Here is an 8,141-nt window from a genome sequence, read left to right on the forward strand (position 1 = left end):
TCCCACACATTGTGGGTCAACCAGAGAAGTCCATGTTCACAGGGCATCACAAAAGCTATATGACAATGGTGTGACAAGGAATGGAGGACATGGAGATTGCCCTATGTCCTCTACTTACCCACATGTACCAGTGTTTTATCAGACCTCCCTCACAAAACACAAATCCAAAGATAAAATTAAGCATTTCAAGACAGTGAGTGTAGAGCATTAAACTAAGAGCAGGGCCCCTCTAAGTCCAGGACCCTGTATGACTGCACTAACCTTTCACCCATGAAGCCAGCACCGTGAACCCCCACTTATTCACTATCACAGCACTATTTTATTTCTTCATAGCCCCTTTCACTAAGTGATATTTTCTTGTTAATATTTTTTTATTATTGTCTGCCTCCCTCCATTTGAATGTGAGCTTCAAATATGAGCAGAGATCTTCTCTTTTTTTTTCATTAATGTATTTGTAGTTCCTAGTACAGTGTCTGACACATAATATAGATCATTAAAGATAAGCCAAATGACTAAGTGACTTTGGGCAAGATATGGGACCTTTCTAAGTCTCAGCTTCTTATATGTAAGTAATGTATTTTTCACCTTATAGAGTTGTTTTGGAAACTGAAAAGGCTCTGCTTATCATTTGTTAATCCCAGCACTAATTCAATAAGTACCCCATAAAACTAGCTAATTTTATTGTAAATATCTCCATAATACAAAGTGTTTTAAAAAGCAGATACACACTGTACCTCTGAAACAAATAATACATTATATGTTAAAAAAAAAAAAGAAGAAGAAGAAGATAGCAGGAAGGGAAAAATGAAAGGGGGGAATTAGAGGGGGAGACGAACCATGAGAGACTATGGACTCTGAGAAACAAACTGAGGGTTCTAGAGGGGAGGGGGGTGGGGGGATGGGTTAGCCTGGGGATGGGTATTAAAGAGGGCACATTCTGCCTGGAGCACTGGGTGTTATACGCAAACAATGAATCATGGAACACTACATCAAAAACTAATGATGTAATGTATGGTGATTAACATAACATAATTAAAAAAAAATAAAAAAATATATATATATTAAAAAAATTAAAAATAAATAAATAAATAAAAAGCAGATACGGATGCTACAGCTGCACCTGTCTAAGGTATACTTGGAAGAAAGATCGATTCTAGCACATCCTAAACAGGCAGCCAAAAAGAAGCTACAACATGCATTAGGGAACTATCTCACCAGTTTTTTCCCCTCGAGGCCCTCTACCCAGTGTTTTTCTGGTTTCCACATTCTAATCAGTCATTAAAAGTTATTTGCCTCTTCCTTTTTGCTCCTAGCAGAAAAGATTAAAAGAAAAAGTTCTGATTACAACTTTATGTGCAAACAACCAGCTTTGGAAAAGCATGCCTAGACAGCCACCTCCTCAGAAATCCTGTTTTTTTAAAAAAAATCTCTAGGAAACTAACCCTTAATACCACAATCAGAAATATCAATTTTCCTTCAGTGATTCTTTTTGTTTTATACATTTTCCTCATTAATAACAATGGAAAGCATTTATAGGACTCTTCTACCATGCCAGTGTAATGTGTGAAGTGACTGTCATGCATTATTTCACATAATTCTCTCATCTCTAGAAGCTGGGTACAATTATTACTTCCATATAACATGTGAGGAAACAGAAGCCTTCCCAACAATATCTATCTGTCAAAATCTTATCTTTATTTCAGGTCTCACTCAAAAATCACCCTTTCTTCAACCTATTCCTGATTCGCTCTGCCTCTGGACCAGATGTATGATTTTTTTTCTTCTTTCAAATCTTCATCACATTTCATTAATGTCTTTGTTATTATTGTAATGATCACTTTTTAACTCCTCAACTAGACTGTAAATTATTGAAGAGTAGATTCTGTGGAAAATTCAAGAGTGCAGCCAGCACTTATTTGTTGAACAAATAAGTGATTCCCAGAAGAAGGGCATGCTATGCTTTGATTTCAACACAGAACAAGTTTTCATTGTAGATAGTCTGCTGCCTACCAGTTATAGTTCTCAAAGAGACTATTTCCACACCATAGTATCTATTGAAGGTGGCATTCAAACTATCAGGAAGGAAACCAGAGCACCTGAGATTCTGTAAACCAACAAAAGTAAGCTAGACTCCTATAATTTTGGAGATGGAGAATATTTTACAATTCTAGTCCACCCCTTTCATTTTACAGACAGGTAAATAGTTCATGAGAGGAGAATTGATCACCACCACCAGCTCCTGCCCCCTGCCTCTACTCTCTTTCTCCCCACCTCCACCCACCCACCCTGCCCCAATACACAGGCATACTACCCAGTTGGCAGAGCTCAATTAAAATCTATGTATTTCCACCCCCTGTTCTGGGTTCTTTGTTCTTCTCTGTTAATTTCACTATACATTTTATTCTTTAGGCTTAGAAAATCTCAGCCTACATTAAAAGTATTTGCATATGAAGAATATATACTGTAAACTAACACAAGGTAAGCTTAAATACTTAAAGTAGTAGTTTACCTTATGATAAGAGCAGTTTGTTAACATTTTGTAAATTTATTTTTTAATGACTCGTAACATTACTAGAAAAATCAAACTTTTAACTAAATACCCATTTTCTTCACATTTTTCTCATTTATGTTTATTTTGAATATTGGTGTGAGTCATTTCTGGGTGGAAAGTAGGGTTTGAGGGATTTTTTTCGTTTCCTTCTTTTGTATCTTTTTATATTGCTTGAAATTCTTAAAATGACATCAATCGCTTTTATAAAAATAGTGAAATTATTCTTCTAAGGAAAAATAATGGCAAGTATCTAAACTTCTCTTCATTAAAAATAAACAATTAGATAAAAGTTAAATTTCAGGGACGCCTGGGTGGCTCAGTTAGTTGGGCGTCTGCCTCCGGCTCCGGTCGTGGTCTCAGGGTCCTGGAGTCCCACGAACCTGCTTCTCCCTCTTCCTCTGCCTGCCTCTCCCCCTGCTTGTGCTCTGTATCTGTCTGTCTCTCTCTCTCTGATAAATAAATAAATAAAATCTTTTTTTTTTTAAGTTAAATTTCAGTGTCACACTTAAAATTATACTTTTGAAATCTAAAATTGAATTTAAGGGCTTGGACTTGGATTCCAAATCTAAGGGGAATTCACAGATTAAAAATTTCTCTCCAGTGCTTTGGACTTTTGTTGAGTTTGCAGCTTATGCATATTGCACACAGCTTGATTACCCCAAAGTACTGGCCCAGTTAATTGCATTCAAATGCAAATTACAGCTATTAAGTCATGCTGGTCTTGAGCCAAAGTTTTGAGCCAAGTTTGTTAAGAGGAGTGTGTTTTTTTTTTTCTAACTGTGCAGGACTGAACTTGATAAGCCTTTTGGGATAGTCATTCATTCTTTGTGTTTTTTTATTTTGGAATATTATAGAACTGAATCACTGAAAGATAATTTTATTAGTTATTTTTAGTTGAGAACATTTCACCATTTACTGCCCCTCCTCTTTTATTTATTCATCAATAACACCACTCTTTTTTTCATATCTCTTAACTGAATTTCATTTTTATTTTATTTTATTTTATTTATTTATTTGAGAGAGAGAGAGAGCATGAGCAGGGGTTTGGGGGAGGTGGCAGAGGGAGAGGGAGAAGCAGACTCCCCATGGAGCAGAGACCCCGACTCGGGCCTCGATCCCAGCACCCTGGGATCATGACCTGAGCTGAAGGCAGATGCTTAACCAACTGAGCCACCCAAGTGCCTGTTAACTGAATTTCCTGCCTTCATATTCTCTCTTCTCACCATTTTCTTTTCTTGTTACTTCCACATGGATATTTTTCAAATTCTCATGGCTCTGGATACCCTGAAACCAAAAGATTAATGAAGCTCTAGATTTTTCATTCTTATTCTATTTTAGAAAACCTATAGCAAAATATGAAGTTAAAGTTAATTATAATCTATAACTATATGATAAATATTTCACCAACTTCTGCAATGAGCATGTGCTTAGATTTATCTTCCCTCAAAACAACAGCACAATAACCACATTAAAGAGGAGAATACAAAGCCTTTATATTCTAGATCTCTCGATTTTCCTTATACAGATATCCATTTGGTAGAATCAGTGCTTTTTTTTTTTTTTTTTTAATTTTTTTTTTAATTTATTTATTCATGAGAGTCAGAGAGAGAGAGAGAGAAGCAGAGGCAGAGGGAGAAGCAGGCTCCCCGCCTAGCAGGGAGCCCGATGCGAGACTCGATCCCAGGACCCCGGGATCATGACCTGAGCCGAAGGCAGACGCTTAACCATCTGAGCCACCCAGGCGCCCGAATCAGTGCTTTTTAATTGAAAATAAACAGGTTGTTTTTGTAAGATGCTTTACCTAGATCAGTATATAACTTGGCTCTCATTTCCTTGATCTGATCTAGAACAGTGATTTCACAGTAGACCACCAAGAAAGGCCCCCCAGACAAAAGGAATTGGTTACATTTGGATTTGTTTTATGACCCCAAGCTACTCTTCCAATTTTTGTAGAAGTCCAAAGGGAAATAGTAAAATAGTTATTAGGAACTATTTCTGATAGGAAAATAGTTTTTAAACTCACTTTTTAGAATCTTGAAAGCAGAGGTTTTTAGATTGAAAAAATAAAATATAGGAAACCATTTAAACTTTGTGAGTAAAAGTGTGATAAGACAAAGGCAGTATTTAAAAATATATAAAGTAAAATAACATTTTAAAAAGAATTGAGTCCAGAGTACCTGGGTGGCTCAGTCGTTAAGCGTCTGCCTTTGGCTCAGGTCATGGTCCCAGGGTCCTGGGATCGAGCCCCACATTGGGCTCTCTGCTCCGCGGGAAGCCTGCTTCTTCCTCTCCCACTCCCCCTGCTCCTGTTCCCTCTCTCACTGTCTCTCTCTCTCTGTCAAAATAAATAAATAAAATATATATAAAAAAAAAAGAACTGAGTCTGGTTCAGATCTCTGAGATGAACTTGAGAGACTCAGTGGGGCACACATGTCATACTAATTTAGTTATAACATGGTAAGGGCCTAAACAACACATCTTGATAGATCATGGTGAAAATGAAGAAGTAGGACTTATAAATGAAAGACATTCTTAAGGAGAATTAACAGGATTTAGCATTATGGGATAAGAATGATAGGGGATTAAGATATTAAACTTCCTGTCATTGAAAACATTCAGGCATAGCTAAAAAACCACTTGATGATACCATCAAAAAGATGCAGGCATCAACTGGAGAGAGCACAGGGAAATATGATCTAAAAGGTCTTGGAGGCTCTCTCTCTTTCTCTCTCTCTGACAAATAAATAAAACCTTTTTTAAAAAATTTTAAAAAGGGCGAAATAAGTCAAACAGAGAAAGACATGTATCATATGACCTCACTGATATGAGGAATTCTTAATCTCAGGAAACAAACTGAGGGTTGCTGGAGTGGGGGGTGGGGTGGGAGGGATGGGGTGACTGGGTGATGGACACTGGGGAGGGTATGTGCTCTGGTGAGCGCTGTGAATTGTGCAAGACTGTTGAATCTCAGATCTGTACCTCTGAAACAAGCAATATATGTTAAGAAAGAAAAAAAGAAGAAGAAGAATGTAGCAGGAGGGGAAGAATGAAGGGGGGGAAATCGGAGGGGGAGAAGAACCATGAGAGACGATGGACTCTGAAAAACAAACTGAGGGTTCTAGAGGGGAGGGGTGTGGGAGGATGGGTTAGCCTGGTGATGGGTATTGAGGAGGGCACGTTCTGCATGGAGCACTGGGTGTTATGCACAAACAATGAATCATGGAACACTATATCTAAAACTAATGATGTAATGTATGGGGATTAACATAACAATAAAAAAAATTAAAAAAAAAAATTTTTAAAAGGGACGCTTGGGTGGCTCAGTCAGTTAAGGTCTGCCTTCAGCTCAGGTCATGATCCCAGGGTCCTGGGATCAAGTCCTGCATCAGGCTCCTTGATCAGTGGGGAGCCTGCCTCTCCCTCTGCCTGCTGCTCCCCCTGCTTGTGCACTCTCTCTCTCTCTGACAAATAAATGAATAAGGTGTTTAAAAAATAAAAATAAAATAAAAGGTCTTGAAGGGTCCCTCCAATCAGAAATTATGAATTTATAAAGTGGTTTTCAAAAATATCTCTAAATCCAGCAAGTGAAAGATTTTGGGTAGAATTTCTTAAGCTACTTTCATCACCTTATCTCCATTCTACCCCTTGTTTATTTGAAAAAAATTCTACCCAATCTTGAAAGTGTTCTTAGACTTTTTTTTCTTTTTTAAGATTTTATTTCTAAGTAATCTCTACACCCAATGTGGGGCTCGAACTCACAACCCCGAGATCAAGAGTCACATGCTCTACCGATTGAGCCAGCCAGGTGCCCCTACACTCTTCTTTATGCCCTCACACTTAGGTTAGACCACGGCCCCTTTGATACACTCGCATTATACATAGGCATTATTAAGGTTATTAATTTACTTTGAATTTATCTGTTTTTAAAGATGTCTTTCCCACTAGATTGTAAGCTTTTATAAAGTAGATACCGGGGCGCCTGGGTGGCTCAGTCACTTAAGCATCTGCCGTCGGCTCAGGTCATGATCCCAGGGTCCTGGGATCAAGCCCTATGTCAGGCTCCCTGCTCAGCAGGGAGTCTGCTTCTCCCTCTCCCTCTGCCCCTGCCCCCAGCTCCTGTTCTCTCCCTCTCTCCTCTCTCTCCCCCTCTCTCAATTAAATAAAATCTTTTTTTAAAAAAGTAGTTACCGTATCTTATAATATTTTTGCATCTCCAAACGATGCATATCATTTGATAGTCTGATAACCAAAAATCTCTCTGCTGGCAACATTGCCCTTGAATTCCAAATAGCAATTAAGAGTTAACTGTGCTGTTTTTTTCCTGAGATACTCTCTATTTCTAGGCCACTAATTCAGATGGCTGTATTTTAGATTTCTTTACAGGCCTTCACTTCCTCATCTCTAAATCTTGAAACTCCTAAGTAATGGTGCCAGGTCCCCTTTCCTTGCCTTTTTATACTTTCCCCCTGGCTTAAATTCAATCTAGATGGCACTTACTACTCATTCATGCAACCATTTATTCAACAACTATGTGCAAACACTATTTTAGGCATTGGAATATAGCAGAAAACAAAATAGGCAAAAACTTTTGCCCTCCTAGAGCTTACATTTTTTAGGAGAGAGAAAGATAAACAATATAAGTAAAATGTAATGCATGCTTGATGGTGATTAATGCTATAGAAAAGAAAAGGAGTATACACAATGCTTGAAAGGTAGGAATGTTTCGTATTTTAAAGAAAACAATCAGAAAAAGTCTTAATGAATAGGCATCCCTGAGAAAGACCTGAAAGAAGTGAAGGAATGAGCCATGGGGAAACTGGAGGAAAAGCATCCCTAGCAGAGGGAAGAGCAAATGCAAAAACCTTCAGATCCAAATATGCTTGACCCTGTTTAAGGAACAACAAAGTGGGCAATATGACTGGAGCAAAATAAGCCAGGAAGGAAACAGTGAGAGATGATGTTAGAGAGGTCAAAGGGAGGGGTGGGTAGTACAAAGAAAAGGCCAGAAGATTATCAGATTATCATACAGGGTAGACCTTCTAAACCATAAAATTGGGGAGTGGGATACGATGCCATTGGGTCCTATTGAGCTAAGTAGTTGACAGCTAACTATGTTTTAATGGGATCACTCTGACCACTGGGTTGGAAATAAACTTAGGAAGCTAGAGATGGAATGAGAGAGATGGTTAGATGGCTATTGCCATAATCTAGGCAGGAGATGATCTGACTTGGACCAGGCTCAGCAATAAAGGTAGTGAGAAGTGGTCAAGTTCTGAAAACGCACACACACACACAATTTATATCTAATTTTTTTTATTTTGAAATAATTTTAGACTTCCAAAAAGTAGCAAAAATAGAATAAAGAGCTCCCATGTGCTCAACTCTCCTAATATAACAACCTATATAAATATACTAGAATTATCAAACCAGAACATTATCATTAGTTCTCATAAAGTCCTTGTTTTGTTTCAGGGGGTCCAATCCAGGATTCACATTGCATTTAGCTGTCATGTCCTCTTAGTCTTCTTCAATCTGTGATTATTTCTTTGTCTTTCAAGACCTTGACACCGTTGAGGAGTACTGGCTATTT

The sequence above is a fragment of the Phoca vitulina genome, unplaced genomic scaffold (genome assembly GCF_004348235.1).
Source record: "Phoca vitulina isolate PV1807 unplaced genomic scaffold, GSC_HSeal_1.0 scaffold49, whole genome shotgun sequence".
Lineage (NCBI taxonomy): Eukaryota > Metazoa > Chordata > Mammalia > Carnivora > Phocidae > Phoca > Phoca vitulina.